The following is an 18,179-nucleotide window of genomic DNA, read 5'->3' on the forward strand; positions in this document are numbered from 1 at the left end:
CATGAATGTGAGCCATAATTCAAAGCTTACCTGTTCCTTCCAGTGTGTGTGTGTGTGTGTGTGTGTGTGTGTGTGTGTGTGTGTGTGTGTGTGTGTGTGAGAGAGAGAGAGAGACGGAGGGTAAGTACTTCTGTAGCTGGCGTCTCTGGAGTTCTGTTTAAATCATCACTTCCTGTTCTCAATCCCCACGTCTACTTATCCATCATTTCATAAGCATGCATGTGTATGTGTATGTTGATATGCTCGGGGTCCTGTTGCACCTACTCCAGCCTCCCGTGGGTGGTGGTGGTGGTGGGCTGTTCCCTCAAGACACCCCTCAAATTATGGCCTAATCAGTTAGCCCCAGGAGCAGGCCTTCCACAGCTCCCAGACAGACAGACAAGCAGCCCCCACCCCCCCCCCACTATCCAGGCCCACAGCAGCCTCATCTTACACACCCACCTCCACCTCCCTCTTCTCCCAGCCACACAACGCCGAGTCTGGCCTTGTCCCTGCAAAGACCCCTCTCCCGATTTCTGTCCTCACACTGAGATAAAACAGGTCTGGCTTTGGTTTAAGTGTCGCTCACTGATCCCCTCCTCTTGTCTGGTCTACCTGGCCCTTTCCCCTTTCTGACACACGTTTCCTCTATTTAACACGCATGCACGCTCACACACTTACACACAGCCACGTGCAGACGTACAGTACACTGCATTCATCAAAGTAAATGCAGCTAAATCATCAGATCTAATGGATTCCGTGTGAAATCCACAAGCTACCCAACAATGTGTGAAGTTATTCTTATTGTCAGGTGAGATTAAAACATAACTGAAGCGATAAAATCAACACCAATAATGCAGCAATATAACATTCCTTTGTGTGAAACGAGCCATTCCACATATTCAGTACACTTCATTTCCTTTTTTAGTATTTTCTGAGCCAATGCTATTGTATATTCATTTAAAGGAATAGATGAGGATTTTTCAAGCTGGTCGTAATCGATTCCCAATGGATGTAGCCGAGCTCTGAAAGACTTTGAGTGCACGGCCCTCGATTCTTACTGTGTAGAAAATATTCAGAGACACTTTAAAAAGCAGGAAAACGTTGAGTGAGCAATAGCCTGAGCCCTTTAAGATTGTGCTGAGGCCAGCTTGAATAATCCTCATCCATTCCTTTGAGTAGCATTTGAAATGCAGGACTTTTACTTTTAACTTCTCTCCCCACCACTGGTTGTACATGTAAATGCAGCTTCACACTGTTTACAGAGTTCTGCAGCTGAACCATCACGTTTGACCCACAGATATTGTGAACTCTGCTGCCAACTTCAATCCTCATTGGTGCTTTTTGCACCGCTTTTCCCTCGGATTCCACGCATTTCAGTGTCTCGTGAGCTGGGTAACGTCTGTAACATAAAGGTTAATAAACCCAAATCCAAACTATCGTTTCATGAAGGTGAATGCTTTGGTCAGATGATAACGCATTTTATTTTTTTGTATCTGTTTGCCTGACACACACAAAAAAAATTTAGATTTAATTTCAACAACTGCTGTCCTCTTGTCTTCTGTTTCAGTATTTACTGTTGCTGCAAAGTGTTTCCCAACCACAAATTGCAAGAGAGCATAGCAGTCATACTCAATAATTTCTTGGTAATAGAGGAAAAATAGCACCGTGAGAAATAAAACAATGTCATGATATCACTTTGGCACCTCAGTTTATGTCAGTGAGTATCTGGTTTTTCCCTGGATCATTAATCTGCACACACACACACACACACTTGGATCCACAGCACTAATGTGATGCTTTGTCAACTAAATCATTGCAACTCTACACAGTTAATCAATGACACATGGCAGGTTCTGGCAATGTCAGACCTTCACTGTCTCCATCGCACCATTCCCCTCATCTGCCTTGTTGTTCCCATTCCTCCATTACCCCCTGACGCACACACACACACACACACAGTTCCCATGCACCAAACCAGACCCCTTGCCATACACATTAATGCTTCTGTTCCCTGTGAGCAGCTCCATCGGTCACGTTCGCCTCACTTAGTTTCTTCATTCATTTTGATTTCCCGGCAACCCCCCCCCCACCCCACATACACACACACACACACACACACACACACTCACACACACAAATATCTGCATATGCATGTGTGTACAAGAGTGTGCAGACACATTTTAAATGCACACAAAAGGCAAAAGCGGTAACAAATGCACAGAATTGAGAGCAAGCAGGTGCTGTCTCACATTGGAGTCAAATGTTAAGCTTCATATACATAAAACCGAACATAAAACACTTGTGATATGAGAAAAGAATCAGGACAGATTTGAAATAATGATGGAGGGAAGGATGTGAAGGAGAGAAAGGCAGGAGCTGCAGTGGAGTGATCCATTTATGATTATTTAAACACCACACAAGACTTGGTTCTGGTTCTGGTTCTTCAACATGTGGACTAATGGCCGAATGAGTGGAGACCCACTTGTCCCATCTCTCGCTCGCTCTGTCTTCTTTAAATGTCCCGAGCTCCGGTCCCCCCACCCCCTCTAAAATGTTCTGTATTAGCAGGGTTTTTGTCGAGTGTTTGAAGTATAAAAATTAAGGAGGTGGGTGGGCAGCCGACCACCATACTCAGAGGAGACCTGTGACGCACACAGAACTATCCTCTGACTCCATTAGCATACCTCTGCTGGCACGGCTACAGTCGGCACCGCTGCCTCCACAGCTCTCTTATGTGGCTGCCATTATATTTGTGTGGCGGTATCTCCAGGGTAAAGCCTGTCTATGAAAGACATCAAGTCCTGCCAGAGATGTGACTGTGCTTCCCATAACAAAAGATTTAAAAGCTCTGTCACTGCAAAGACTCTCTAGGTAAGAATAAAATATGACAGAAAAGTCTGGCTTTAAGAATATCGATGTGCGTGTTTCAGATTTCGGATTTTTTTTTTGCCCATTTCACTGTATTTGTCCAAAAACAACAACAACAACAAAAAAAAAAACCTAAAGAAAATTAAATAAAAACAATCTATATCACGGGTGATCAACAGAGCTTTATGGTGTGTTGAGTTTGGTAAAAACATAGAAGAATATTAACAATTCCAAAAAAAAAAAAAAAAAACCCACAATAAAGCACATCTGACATTTAAATTTTAGAGATACAAAATCAGCGACATCCAGAAATGAGGGGAGAATATGTTGACCTAAAAGAAATTATTTTAAAAATGAGTATTTCTGTCTATTCATCCTGACACAAATGTATTTGTCTCATTAACCTTTAACTCTTCCACTGGATGTCCAATCATTACCGAACCCATTAAAAATGTCTAAAAAAGCCAAAAGTCAGCAAAGATATTCAACTTTGCAGCAAATGATGCACAGTGTGCTTTTATGTGTATATGAACCTGCTTTAAATATATACATATCCTGGAAATTCCTGGAAATTTAATAAATGTTTTGTACATGCAAATGCAGAACACAGTACATTTTCAAAGGTTATTTTAAGCCAACCTTTTGCAAAAGACTTGTTGGTCGAACGTAAATTACCCAGGCTGCGTGTTTCCACATAAAAATATAAAAAAATAAAATGAAATCAGTAATTTAGTTTTGCCACCTGGTGTTTGTTGGATGTGATTAAATAGATACTAGTAAAGTATCACAGTCACATTGAACTAATGCAATTGAGTAAAACTGACCGGATGAGATTTTGATGAGGCAAATGTAACCACATTACGTTGGTCAAACATGATTTACGGAGTTTAACATATTTCTAATTACACTGACCTGATGTGACTTTCCTTAGTTTAGTTGTTGTTCATCTCCTATATTTTTATATATAAATTGCATATATTTTTTCTGAACTTCACTATAGCAAACAATAATTTCTCAATTGCATTTTTATTTTTTACTTACCACTCTTTAGTTTGTACAGTGCATTTTACTCACATTCGCATGCTTCCATAAATATGCAGTTACAATGCCGTGTTTATTGTAAATGTCTTAAACAGCTTTTACTGACAAACGTTACAGATCTGCTCAGAAACATCTTGGAGTGAAAAACATTCCTCCAATGTGAAAAAACCCACATGACATAAAGGTTTGTAAATAAGAAAAAAAATTATAAATATGTATTCGCTGTTAAAAATATTGTACTTTACTAAATGGTTAATAAGTGGCTTATATCTACTTATAACTGCGTTTGTATATGTTAATAACGCTTTTAAACAGTAGGTTGACCAAGATGTACAGATTTATTATGACGGCCTCATGGGAAATTTAAAAATGTTTAAAAAACATGGCTCTTCCAGAAACCTCCAGCCTACCAGAAATATCCTCAATTACAGAGCAGTTTTAAGATTTTTCTTACTTAATTACACAGAAACGACTCTGTGTATTATCCTGTGGCGAAAACATTAAGCCTTGCGTGGTTAAAAGAGCAGAACTATCACTGTCAGACTCTCAGCAGACGATTTAAACCAAAGGATAATGCAGCCGAACCCGAGACATTGTCTTTTTACTCCGCGCTACCCACAATGCAATGTGGCTACTGACAGCTGGAGATTCGACTTAGTTTTCGGATTCGACTGACTTAAATAACGCCACTTGAGGCACTTCGTCAGATTCTTTGCAGCTCTTCCCGGAACCACCGAGGTCAGAGAGACGTCAGTTGGTGAAACTGAAATTCAATTTTGCTAATTTTCGGAGCCCATATGAACACTGACAGTACTGACCCTCAAGAGATCACTTCTAAAAATGATGCCACAATCCTCCATCGGAGCAAAAGACAATAATACAAATTTCACCACTTTTATTACTTTCTTCACTTAAACCTAATATGGAATTGACGAATCAACTATCAAAGTAACATAATTAAGTTTTTTATTTTCAACCTAAGATCACTGCGAGAAATATCTTCAATTATAGACTCGCGTCAAGATTTTTTTTGGTAATTAGTAAGTGATGTGTTTGTGGCCAGTGTGCGACTAAGGCCCCGTTCAGTGTTCAGGTGGGTCACCTGATTAAGGATTACACCTATTTATTCAAACAGAAACGGAAACCTGAACCCGTCCTTTACGTTGAGACCTCTTAAAACACTCTAATGTTAATCCGGTGTGAAATTTTTAAGAAAATCAGACAATAATAGGCTCCTGGTAACAAGCAGGCTTATAAGTGTAACAGCAAAATGAAGATATCAACATCACGGAGAGGCCCCAGAGCGGCGCGCTGTCCGAGCTCCGAGGTAATAAGCATATCCACATCTCTCTGTGGTCGTTCCCCTCAGCATTAGGGGATAGAAAGAGCAGTAGTGGGGGGCCCCCTTGGGCTCCTGTCCTCCCTGCAGTTGGATAACATTTCACCAGTTTAGATTAGCTCACTCAGGGCCCATCAACACATGTGGAAATGACCCTCAGACGCCTCTCACAGCATAGTGTCTGTGTGTGTGTGTGTGTGTCAGAGGAAGTGCACAGACCAGCTGATGCAGTGTGTGCTATGTTAACCTGTCCAAGGGCAGCATAGCAATAACAAACACGAGATCACAGCAGTGAGGTAACCTCTGACCCTGCAGTCTCCGCACAGCCGGCCCGATCATTATCGCTCTGACAGCCACTCAGGAACCAGCCAACACACACACACACACACACACACACACACACACACACACACACACTCTGACAGATTTAGACACTAAATGCTCGACAAGCCAACGTGGGTGTCGTTCAGTGCATGTTTTCAATCATTGACTCCCTTTGGAGAATGCAAAGGGATTTACTTTAGGAGACAAAAGCTTCCTCATTGGTGTCTGACAGTAAATGATTGACATTTACTTTGAATGCATGGACTCCACCCACCCCCGTAAGGAGGGGGGGGGGGGAGACCTGCAAAGTGAAACCGTCTACTACCCCACAGCCTTGTTTACCCACAAGGCCGTCTGCTTGTCTGTGTTCCAGTGGTTGAAGAGCTGGAGATGTCTGAGGACGACACGTTTCCAGAAGGTTTCGGGGACGGACGCGCTGCATGGTAGGATGTGTGTGTTTTCATGTGGGTTCTTCTTTTTCTGCACCACGACCTGGTGTATTTCTTTTCCTCTCCTCCAGGCTAATATCAATCTCCTCTTTTCACTCTCTTTAAAACCTCGGACTCATTTCACCCCCTCCGTCCACCTCCTACCTCCTCCACTGCTTTCAAACCGTGTGTTTCCTTTTCCTCCAAACATCAGCTCGCTCCCGACACGGGGCTCTCAGGTAGAAGAGGCAGGCTGCGTGCTTTATTAGTGCAGACAGTTTGACGTGGGGAGTGTTTGCCGGGGTGACTGTGTCGGCCTCAGAGCCAGCTAGAAGTGGAACAGAGTTGAATTTGCAGTGACTCCATGGTGAGTAAATGATCTTAGAGCGGGAGAGTGTTTCTCTTTACTGGCTGATCCACAGACCGTCCTGTCGTCGCCTGCTGTATTTTCAGGAGACGACTGAGGAGAAATTTCATGGTCCCAACAGTTTACAGGCAGGGAAAGAGTTTTGTTTAATTTAACAGAGGCTGAATATTAAAGGCCGAGCAGCTGGATAAAGACGAGCTGACCCCTTTTGTCTGTGGCTCTTTAAGAAACTTCCACGTTTCTTAATAGACAGTTGGTCTTTGGTCTGAACGCCTGGACAGCTTGGCTCTGGCTCGGTGTCCGACGGGAAGACAATCTGGCAGGTCACGTAAACCCTGGCCCCCAAACACTGAACACACTTTCCAAACCTCATTACACAGACCTCCGCTGTTTTGTTGCCCCCCCTCCACACACACACACACACCGAATTCTCCAAGCCTCCCCCTCAGCCTCTCCACAATTCTTTTCAAATGAGAATTGAATTCTTTTTTTCAACGTGTTTATGTTATCATTTGTAAATCTTAACCAGAGGTGGACCATGAGGCACAAGAGGGAAACTCATACACAGTTTAATGATGTATTTACAGATAATTCCAACTGTCAAATACTTGTGCCCAATGACATAGTGCAGAGTGCTGACGCTCACAACTGCCCCTCTCTCTCTCTCCAACTCTGCTCTCTCCTGGTTGAGCAGGCGGATTTGATTTCAGGTAAGAACTTATTGGGAGGAAAAGAGGCTGCGGGGGCTGCCAGCAGAGGCCCGCAGCTTTTAACCCAGAGGAAAACAATCCTGCATGTAGCAGATCAGAGCTGAGGAGCTAAGAGAGGCAGCTGCTGTGTCTGATAGAAAATGAAATACCCCCCTGCCAAGTCTATTAGAAGCCTCTGATGTAACTTCCAGCACCTTCATTTGACTAAGAGGTAACTGGTGAGGTGTCAGAAATCAACGTGGCTTCTGTACCATTGATGCAATAATAATAATCATTTTAGCTATTTAACGTCATTTTTTAAAGCTTTTTAGGTAGTTTTAGCACTTCTAAGAGCACATTTTTGGTTTCCAAGATATAAAAAAAAATAATTCGGGAGACTAAAAAAAAATGAAAAAGCTTCAGAGTTGGTAAATGCTGGTAATTCAACAAAGCTGTGGATTAAGTTGTGCAGCACTTTTCAACGGCATAAGTGTTTTTTAGGCCCAGACAAGCAGGGATTATTCCCAGCCTGGCATCCCAAATGTTTTATTATTAATATTAATGGCTTTTAACTAACATAACAAACTAATAAAGTAAATCATTTATTAACAAATGAATACATGAATGAATGTTGCTACTTTAAACCCTTGGGTCATATTAGAAAGTGGGACTTAAACATGTAAATAAACTCAGATCACATTTTGTTATACACGCAAGACAAACCTGCTGTGGAGTAATAAAACCACAAATCAATAATAATAATAATAATAATAATAATAATAATAATAATAATAATAATAATAATAATAATAGTAATAATAATTGAATTTTTTTTATTAATAGGCTATGAGACTTCATTTTAATCTGTAATATTGAATTAAAATGTGCAATAATTTGAAGTAGACTTTCAGGTTTTGCAGCCACAGTGAAAAATGGTGTGAAGTCGCAATAATGGAGCCTGATTCGTATGGAAGCAATTTGGAAAACGGGTTGAAAGTGCGTCACAAGACAAACTAATCCGCGACAGAAACGAGATACATCCTTTAAAAGCCATTTGGGCCAAACGTGAGAGCAACCAGAGGAATATTAAAGCTGCACAAAAGGCTCCTAATTAAATCTGTGTATTAATGGATGAAAAAAAAATGAAGTTAGTGAGATCGCGGCCTTAAAGATTTACACTTCAATTTGCCTTGATTCACTGCAATCAAGCAAACGACAAACAAACCTTCTGCAAAATATGTATTTATGTTCCTTCAGGTCTTGTGTTTAATGGTCTGCTCTGTGTCATACGTCTGCTGTTCGTTACGCGTTAGTTAATTTCGTTTTCAATTACAGGTGACTCTAATCATTGCCGCTTTATGTAGCCGGAAACCGGCAAACGAGTCACAACCGACGGCTGGAATTAACAATAATATTACTACAGATATTACAGAATTATTAATACTAATAATTATTATTATTATTTCAATTTATATAACAACAACAACAACAATATTTTTTACAATTTATATATACATTATTATTATTATGGTTATTGGCGGTGTGTCGGTTTTTACAGTTTTTAATACGATGGTTATTATTTCAACAAAACCACCTTTATCACAATGTGTAATTTTCTAACGTTTTATCACGTGTAAATGTCTGTTTCTGCAGGGTTTTGTTTGGGGGGGGGGGTCACATTTCTGCTCATCTTCACATTAATTCACATGAATCAATGTCGTTTTCTGCAGCCTGAAGTTGCGATGTGACAAATGCGATGCCGTGAGAAAATACAATATACACTTCACTCAGGTTCATACTTTATTTTAAAGCCTGAAAACACTGGAAGGCAGAAATGTCTGATATCACTTTTAGCTCTAAAGGCTCCGTGTTGCGTTTGTGGACGCGCACTGTCAGAAAATCTCAGATTAAAACTGATCATTTCCATACACACCGACATGTTTTATGTAGTAATATGACACAAAAATATTCTTTCTTGTAAAATATTTACTTCTCACACACAAGATGATGTAAACTCATTGTGTACACTTCTTGCTCATTTTCCTTTGTTAATGCAACGTTTCCTTATTTCTCGCACGAATCCACGTTCGTCTAATTTCTGATTGGTTGCGTATCCACAGAGGACAGTGAAATCCACATGCGTGCACGCACTGTGCCACCTCTGCACGAAGGCAAAGAAAGTCACTGTGAAACGCGCACGTCTGTCATCTCCCCTCACACTTAGTGCACAGCTTTAATCCCAGAGTTTTCGTGTTTTTCTGTTGTTGTTGTCTTTTCCTCTTCACCACAGAGCCGCGCTGTTTGCACAAATGATGCTTCTGGTTTGCTCGGTCCCACACCACGAAGGTGACAACAGACATGGGAAATCATACAACAACAAAAAAAACAAAACCAAAAAAAAAAAAAAAAACGCACGAGAGATTGGCATATGGGCTATTGTGCGTAATCGGGCCTCTCTGATTCCATGGTGTGAATCCAAGGCTAAAACTATGTTTATTTATTAAATTTCCATTTTTGCTTGATCCAAGCCAGATGCATTCTCCTCTAAATTATTCTGCTGACTTCTTGAATTTGAACGCAGTTTTGTGCTGCAGCTCTGCTCTGTTTAAAATCACCGGATCGCTTCCTATAAATCGCTCTGGTTGTTGAATGCGAAATGAATAATATCGCCTTAGGGTGCTTCTGTTGTTGTTTGTTGGGGGGGTGCGCGCTCACGCACGCACGCAAACACAGCCTACCTACCTGAGCGCAAAACGTGTATTTAATAACCATTACTGCTCCTCATTACTCTCCAATCACTACTAAGTTTTAGACGCTGAGGGTCGTGCAGAATCCCATCAATTATTCACTCCAGTCCTCTGAATTTGTTTTCCATCGAGGCCATTTCAAGGATCAATATTTAATGCCAATATTTTTGGCATTGTGCTTGTTTGGTCTCGTTCCCACTTTCCCCCGAGAAACGGAAAGTAGACAATGCGAGCGGGTTGTGTAAGTGATGCAGCGGAGAAGCTCTGCAGGCGAACGATTCCCTGCCGGGCCTCAATAATTCACAGACCTGCTGCAGCCCATTGTCTTTGCATGGTGAGGTGAAATGCACACGATGCAGGAAGTTACAATGTTTTTTTTTTTTTCGAATAAGTACAGTGCGATGCAGGCCAGTTCATTCCAAGATGACATCACAAAATTGTGAAGAGTAAACCGTGTTCTGCCCGAGACCAAAGGGAAAAGTCTGGAGCTTGTTTTTCACTTTATCCCAAAACCGCAGACACTTTGGGGTTTTCCAGCTGAAGCTGTCAATGGATTTTAATTTATTTCCAACCTGTAACGAGAAAATAAACTGCAAGCGTTTAGTTAGAAATTCACTCCTTCACACATACAAACACACTGGGCCACATCACTGCCATCAGGCCTGCATTCGTTCCTCTAAAGCAGGTTTCCCTGTGTGTAGGCAGCAGTCTAAGCGGCGCATCGACATCACCATCTCCGTCATGGTCATATTTAATATTGTTGACGAATGAGCAGCGAGACTCGGGGCTGTTTCCACTTCACTCCTCACTTGGCGGCTCTGGGAGCCGCAGCTGCCCGGACGTGTCCTGACGCTCACGGTGAGTACGACACGTGGGGCTTTATGGTGGCAGTTTTTGGCACAGTGTAGGTGATGTGGTGAGAGGTTAGTGCCTTGGCTCTGACCGGAAAGACGCAGCCTTTGTATAAATAAGAGCAGGCGCGTTGGCGTGCGTCTCCAAAGCAGCTTGGGTTCAGACTAAGAACTTTTCTGTCACGTAGGTGTAGAGCGGAGGGGGTTTAGCTTTAACTCTCACAGAATATAACTAATGCTATTGGCTAATGACCACAGGGACCAACATTTTAAAAGGCTTGTGGAGTCTTGAGTTACTTCCCTTGGAAAGGTGCGCGCGCAGAATGGCTCTTTTTGCGCTCTTTTAGAGGACCCCCGCAGAGCTCCCATCCATGTTTTCAACAACCAGCGAACACCGCCCCAAACACACACACACACACGCACCATTACCCACCAACCACCCTACTGGCTCGGACGCATTTTGACGCACAGTGTTGACATTTCCAACCTGTGGCTCCGTTCGTTACGCTCAATTCGGCTGCGCGTGGCCACAGGTCACACAGGCCACAGATGCACGGGCACATGCAAATCTGAGAACAGAAACAGCTGAGTGAAAGTAGGACGGCTGAAAATATTTTTAATAAGGTTAAAACCCCACAACGCTTGTAGAGGGTCAGTCACGTCTCCAGCGCGATTTTAATTGCAAAAGAAGCGAAATGGTCTCATTCTTCAGCCCCTGTTCGTGTGAAGCAACAAGACATTTTCACAAATAAACCCCCATAAAACTACAACTGTCCGTATAAAAAGGTCGTTGTGCATTCAGAAAACGCTTCATAATGTGTCTGTCGTTTGACCCTCGCTGGCTCCCTTATCTATTAGACACCGCGCAGTGACGTCTGTCAAGTCCCAGGTTGATCATTAACAAAGATTCCTGAGAGCGCGTTCATCCTTGACTTATTATTAGGCTACTTATTAACACGTATCAGTGCGTGGGCGGATTATCGGTGGGATGACACTGACATGTCTGGGAGCGTCGGGGAGACGCTGCTAGGGTCTAAAAAATGCAAACCCCCTGTCAAGTGTCTGCACACTGCGACCCCGCATCTGGTAAGATATGACTTAAAAGTCAGAATCATCATTTTTAGGCCCCGGGAAGAGCAGGTTTGTGGGTCTGGAATCTCAAGCCTTCGCTCAAAAGTCCTATTTATGAAAAAAAAGTTTTGCTGGTCACTTGCGAAGATCCGTCCCACAGAAGGCTTTCATGGGTCAGATTAGTTTTTGACGCCCCCTCTGCTCCCTCCCTCTCCTCTCTCTTTGTCTCTCCTCCCCTCTCTCCTCCCTCTATCAGTCAGCGCGCCCGTTGGCACAGGAAAGATTGAAAGTGACACAGTCTGATTACAACCGGTCCTCTGCACCGTTTAAATCCCGCTATTGCTGTGACTCGGACACCGGCGTTTCGCTTTTCGCTCAGCTTTGAGTTGTGTTTCCCCCCCCGCGTCGTCCTGTGGTGCGTTTTTTTACTCGATGTGTCGCCTTGTTTTTGCGCTTTTCTCACTCCGTCTCTGTGTTTTTCAAGGATGAAGCCTCGAGTTCAAAGGAGGGCAGAGTTGTGCCATAAATACGCAGTTTGAGCTACGAGGCGGGCGAAAGAAAAGTGCAGACCGCGTTAACACAGGTTTGCGTGTGCGCTCCAGTTCTACAGAAGGCTGGACGGCTCCGGGACAGACCGCTGCTGGCGTTGACAAGTCTCTCTGTCTCTCTCTACTTCCCCACAGACGCGCATCCTCCGTCCACCTCTCCACACTCACTCCGCTGCTTTACGCGCTATCGTCGCCCCGACGCACGCACTCAAACACAGACACGCAGCCGACACTAACTTTCTTTGTGGATCCGGCGCCGAGTCCAGATTCAGCAGCGCCAGTAGCAGCGTGATCCGCCGTCGTGTCCAGGAGGCCGAACCAAAGCCCAGCCCTGGATTCAATACTCCTGATCAATGGACAGAGCCTCCTCAGCGGCCAGCAGCGCTACAGACACGCCGTAAACAGTGAGTACACACACACACACACACACACACACACACACACACACACACTGGTTACAAACATAAAATTAATAAACTGATCCAGTATCACAGACATTTTAATTTGGCCCAAAAAGCGTCCATTCGATCTAATTTATCATATTAATTTAAATTAAATTAACTAACAATAACAATAATATTATTATTGTTATTAATTTTTATTATTGTTATTATAAATGATAATAATAATGGATAATACTGAAGGTAGACATGGATAGTACCCTATTAATCATTGTTATTAATACTAGTTAAAAACTTTCATATTTTTATATACTTTGTGTTTTGGGTTTTTTTAACCAACACGTGTGTTTACATGCTTTTCCCCTCGAAGTTTTTGGCATCATGAAATGTACTGAGGTCAAATATATTTTTCAATAATTACGGTTTATTGTTATTAAAATAAATAACGTTCATTTAAGGGATTTTGAATATTTTCCAGGGTGGAGATAATAAAATCACGTTATTCAAACTCACTTGAGTCAAATGTCAGAACGTTTCTAAATATTGTTCTAAATATCTAAAGCTTTGTTTTTGTTCCTTTTCAAAAGTTATTTTGGAGCCTTGGCAAAAAAATAAATAAAAAAAATAAATTAAATAAAAACAGTTTAAATAAGTGCAGTGTTTTGGTCGTGCGTGTGTGTGTGTGTGTGTGTGTGTCAGGATTAATCCTATTTTCAGAAAACAGCAACAACAATAATAATAATGGTGTCACAGGTTTTGCCAGTGAACACAAGCAGAATTTAACCAAATACTTTGACATCGCTATGAATAAAACATATCGAGGGAGCGCAGAGGTGCACATCACGGCTGCTACAAGGGCCTTTTAACCTCTGCCACACTGGGGACACAGGCTGCACACAGCCCGCAAACCTTACCAGCGGCTTCATGGAGCTTTTTAAAGCAAAGATTTATTTCGTTTTTAATCTGGGTGCAACATGTCCAGAAACGTGAAGACATGACAGAGCTCAGGTTTGATCTGAGATACTGAACAAGTTGGGGACCAAAGAGGCCTCGAGTGCCGCTGTGCGTAATCAAGAGAAACCGAAGCCAAATGCGTTTAGCTCCAAATGAAAACCAGTCCTTGCGCAGACCGTCGTGTCAAAAGCAATAGTTTGTCCTGCGCCAAACAGAAACGCTTTATTGTTCCAGAAATCAAACCCGCATCCTCGTGTACTTTCAGATTTAACTGTGGACCATTAAAATGGGATTCAATTCGGCTGCACCAACAATCAAGCAGAATTTTAAGACAAATTTTTTGCAACTCTCTGGAATGAATGTAAAGTGTATCCCTCTACTGCTGCGCTCTGCGTGGGGTCACCACAGTGACAGCATCCGCTCAGCTTCAGCCTCAAGCCTCCGTCCTCTCCGACCTTTAAATAAAAAGCTGCAGGCTCCTCCAAACCACCAGGAATCCAAACAACATTCGTGTTTACTGGGTTTTCCTTAAATAATTCAAGGCTTGTGAAATGCCAGCTTCCCTTCACAGAAATGTCATTTTTTTTCCCGGAGAGGTGAGAGATTTCTCACCTGAGCAGGTAACACGGCTTCGGCTGATTTTTTTTTACAGCAGAATGTTTTCCTTTTTTTTTTTTTTGGACTCAAAAAGCGTTGATATAATTAAAAGACCGCGCGCCAGTGCTAACAAGGCGGCCGTCATCAGAAAAAAAAAATTGTAAAAACTAAAATAAAACGAAGTCTGATTTTGTTTGAGCAAACCACCAGAAAAAAACGAATTCGTTTCACTTGGTGTGACGGGAGACTTTCCTTCTCCAGCTCCTTGCCGGGCTTTGCCTGTCTGTTTAAAGTTTGCTCACATGGTCAAAAAGTTGACGGGCCGCGCAAAGTCTGTCGGGACGCGAACGGGAGGGGGGGTGGGGGGTGTGTGTGTGTGTGTGTGCAAAGAGTTCAAAAATAGTGGGAAACATATTTTTGTTTGCTTTCACTGAGCTGCCGAAGCGCGTGAGGTTTCTTCCCCTTCTGCCACCAAATACAGTGAAGAGGTGGTGGTGCACTAGTGACTCCTGGCTCATGCACGTTATGGCTTCACTTTGGAGCTCGTGCAGCATCTCATTAGTGATGTTTTCACCCTGTCATGCAGCTTCTTGCAGAGTCTAAAAATCTGCGCTTTATTCGCTCTGAGTGGGAATTTAAACGTCTTCCGATCCTTAGTTTTTTCAGCTGTCCTCACTCAGGTATCTGTTCACGTGTAATGTGGGTGTTACCTGCAGATTAGGCTCTGTGGGCTGGAGCTTCACTAAGGATGCTCTCTGCTGCTGTGTGCTCCCTCATCACTGGGAATGTGTCTTGTTCGGCCTCGTGCATATTTGGATGCTCGCTGATAACTCATTCGTCCCTGCTGTGTGTGGTCCCTGGAAGTGTTAAAGCAGAGTCTGTGTAGCGTGCCGGCTGTGGTTAGTGTGGCTTTCGGTCTGTCTGTGTGTGCGTGTGTGTGTGTGTGTGTGTGTGTGTGTGTGCAGCTCTGTGTAGACGAGTGCGTGTGCATCCTTCAGCTGCAAGGGCGAGGCTGAAACTGATCAAACTCTTCATCCAGTTTTATCAAATGAGAGGTTTATGAGAGAGCCAAACGTGTTTGCCAGAAGGCCTCTGTCTCAGACCCCCTCAACCCATTCGTTTCCCCCTTTGTGTGTGTGTGTGTGTGTGTGTGTGTCTATATGTTTGAGCCAAGACTCTAGAGATATTTTTAAAAAAAAGAGTCATGTGGCACAAACGTGTCCCCTCCCCTCACACCAGCTCACCCCACATCGTAACAGTGACACATCTGATGGCCATAAACTGCACACTCCACAATAGTGTGACCTCCCTTACACCAATCATTTCTCATAAACAGCCACATAAAAAGGTCGCAAGTTGTTCCCCAAATTCTGTCAATTGTAATTTTTCCTTCCTCCCTCCGAGTGGCATTTCTGCTCATGTTGTTAAATTGGGATGGAAGAGTTCGAGCAAGCATTTTCGGTGCATCCTGCCCTGGTTATGTCTGTCCCTCCCTGTGCATACATCTATATATGTTTTTTTTTTTTTTTTTTTAATATCTACCCCTCCCCCTCCTTCTGCTGCTTTGTTTTATCTGTGCTGCAGAGCCAAGCATTAACCAATAGCTTGATAACCCTGCTATAAAAGTGGATCTGGAACGGGGAGGACGCACGTATCTCTGGATATTTTCCTATAGGTGACGCCTCTCCCATTCTCGCCTGCTATCAGAGCTAATAATGCCCTCATTGGTCAATCTGTCTCGCTCTCCCTCTCTCTGTGTCTCTCTGTCTTTCTGTCTTGCTCTGCTAATGAAGGGCTGTGCCGTCAACATGCAAACCAGACACAGACACGTATCGTAATGGTGTAAGACAGAGATATGGCAGAGGCAGTTAGAGCAGGAGACACTCGGAGCTGCTGTTAAGTTGCTCTTCAACTCTGCATCGTTGGAGGTTAGTTGTGCTTCTTGTTAACACTTTGGGATCCATCGGGTAAATGTTGCCTCCTGGTTTTCAGCCACACTTGTCCCTGTTACACGTCTCTGGCTTTCTGAGCCGCAGTGTTTACTCATCCCTGCTTCTTGTAGAACTGCTCACAGTGGGATTACAGTGAAGTTGTGTGTGTGGGCGTGTGTGAGTGAGGTCCAGTGCACCTTTGAAGATGTGCACCAGCACTTGTTTTACTCTCCATTTTTACAGTTCATCTTGAGCAGCCGGATGCCACTTCCAAACTTTGTTTAGGGTGAAGCTACAATTAAAACACCAGAGAGTGTAATTTCTCTTTAAAAAAAAGGAGGAAAAAAGTGCACGGCTCATTGTGCAGTATGTCTGTCACGTGAACGGGACGACTAATCAGGGTTTGTCAGCTGTTTGACTTGCAGAGTTTAGACTGGCTTTGAATTGCATGTTAGCATCTGTTTGTGTGTGTTTATGTCTTCGAGTGGACACACTGTTTATAGGTGTGTTTGTTGTTGTGTCCCACTCTTCTGTTTCTTTGGGTGTGTCTCCCTCTTTTTTTTGGGGGGGGGGGGGGGGGTCAGTGTGTATTTGTTATGTCTGGAACATGTAATAATGTGGAATTTGATAGTGGCTTATCATGAAAACAGGAGGTTGTCACGGTATCAAACATCATGTGGGACAAGCAGAGCGGAATGCTTTTTAACCTCTTACAGTAGAAAGACTGAAAGCTGAGCTCGTGTTTTTTACATTTATACAACTTGCTCATCTCATTTTCCTCAATATGTTAAAACAGGAGCAGGTTTCCCCGGAAAACGCTCAATAACTTGTTGGACAGTTTCTCTAAGAGGTCTGACAGTTGGCCCAGAGAAGCAATAAATTGGGAAATGTGTCATGACCCTCTCCTTATCAAAAACACATTACATTTACTCCCCGTCTCCAAAGCAGATATGCAACAGCTTCTCTTATCGTGTCTTTATTAACTGCTCTAACTATCGCAGACCTTATCAAACAATGCAGTGCGTATAGGATGCAGACGATAAGAACCTCAGTGTTTGAAGACTGATGTACATTATCTTAATGACAGGTGGAGTCATACACCGTGTGTGCAGTTATCAAATGATGCCCACATTTTAAAGACGGCCTTCGCTACAAAAGCCTCTTGCTTAACTTGCCCATAGTAGTTGCATAAAACAGATTGTCATTTATCTGACTGTGACTGCGAATGTTTCTGTGATATTGTAACACTCACGTCCACAACCTGGTTATTATTTACATGTTGCTGAGGAGGAACGTGGACAGACTGTAGTCTACACCTCGACTTCCTTACTTTGTCCTACCATCATTTAATAATTTAGATCCAACTGCAAACTTACTTCATCTGCTGAAATGAGAAACCTTTAGTACAAAACATATATATCTGAACCAGTATCAGCTCTTTAACATTAACATAATACAAAAGAGACATATACATTTTCACTTTAACAGATGGATGGAAGAAGTTCTCACATAACAGTATAAATACTCCGTTGTCCCCACGTAGTACAGAGGAAATAGCAGCTAAATGTATCTGAAGTATCAAAACTAAAAGAACTTGTTTTGCAGTGTCTGATATAATATTAGGTATAACAATATTAGCGGAGCTGCAGTGAACAATGATGTTAAATTTTCAATTCACCTCCCAGCTATTTGCTTAATTACCATTATTTATTAATAAACAATGTTAAGAAATCTCAATCGCCTAATTACAAACACATTCAACTGAAAACCCAGAATGTGAATCCGCACCGTAAGCTAACAGTGGCACGAGACTCAAAATCAACATTCCTGAAAATTGGTTGGAAAGGTGAACTTCGCTTAGACCCTTTTCGAAGTGATCATCTCTGCACTGCTGCCAGTACTTTTCTGCAGGTCCGACTTTCAGAAAATATTTTTTAAAGAAAGTTACACTGTGTAGCTTCAAGTTTGAACCTAAAAGAAACACATTTGGTGGCTTTGTTTGAAAAATGACAAAGAATCATGAAATTAGCAGACGGCTAAT

At 42.6% G+C, this 18,179-nt stretch overlaps 1 protein-coding gene across 6 annotated transcripts in view; it reads left to right on the forward strand.

The window, feature by feature from the left end:
- The first annotated feature begins 5,875 nt into the window (after positions 1 to 5,875).
- satb2 (SATB homeobox 2) overlaps positions 5,876 to 18,179 on the forward strand; it is a 55,389-nt gene continuing 43,085 nt past the window's right edge. For 4 of the 6 annotated variants that reach the window (XM_067516237.1, XM_067516241.1, XM_067516242.1 and 1 more), the window contains exon 1: positions 11,953 to 12,659. The gene's annotated coding sequence lies outside the window, so the exon portion shown is untranslated. Of the gene's footprint in view, positions 5,998 to 11,952; positions 12,660 to 15,990; positions 16,136 to 18,179 lie in introns of those variants that run through there. The other 2 variants (XM_067516238.1, XM_067516239.1) reach the window with 2 other exon arrangements.

Source organism: Channa argus, chromosome 9 (genome assembly GCF_033026475.1).
Source record: "Channa argus isolate prfri chromosome 9, Channa argus male v1.0, whole genome shotgun sequence".
NCBI classification, from domain to species: Eukaryota; Metazoa; Chordata; class Actinopteri; order Anabantiformes; family Channidae; genus Channa; species Channa argus.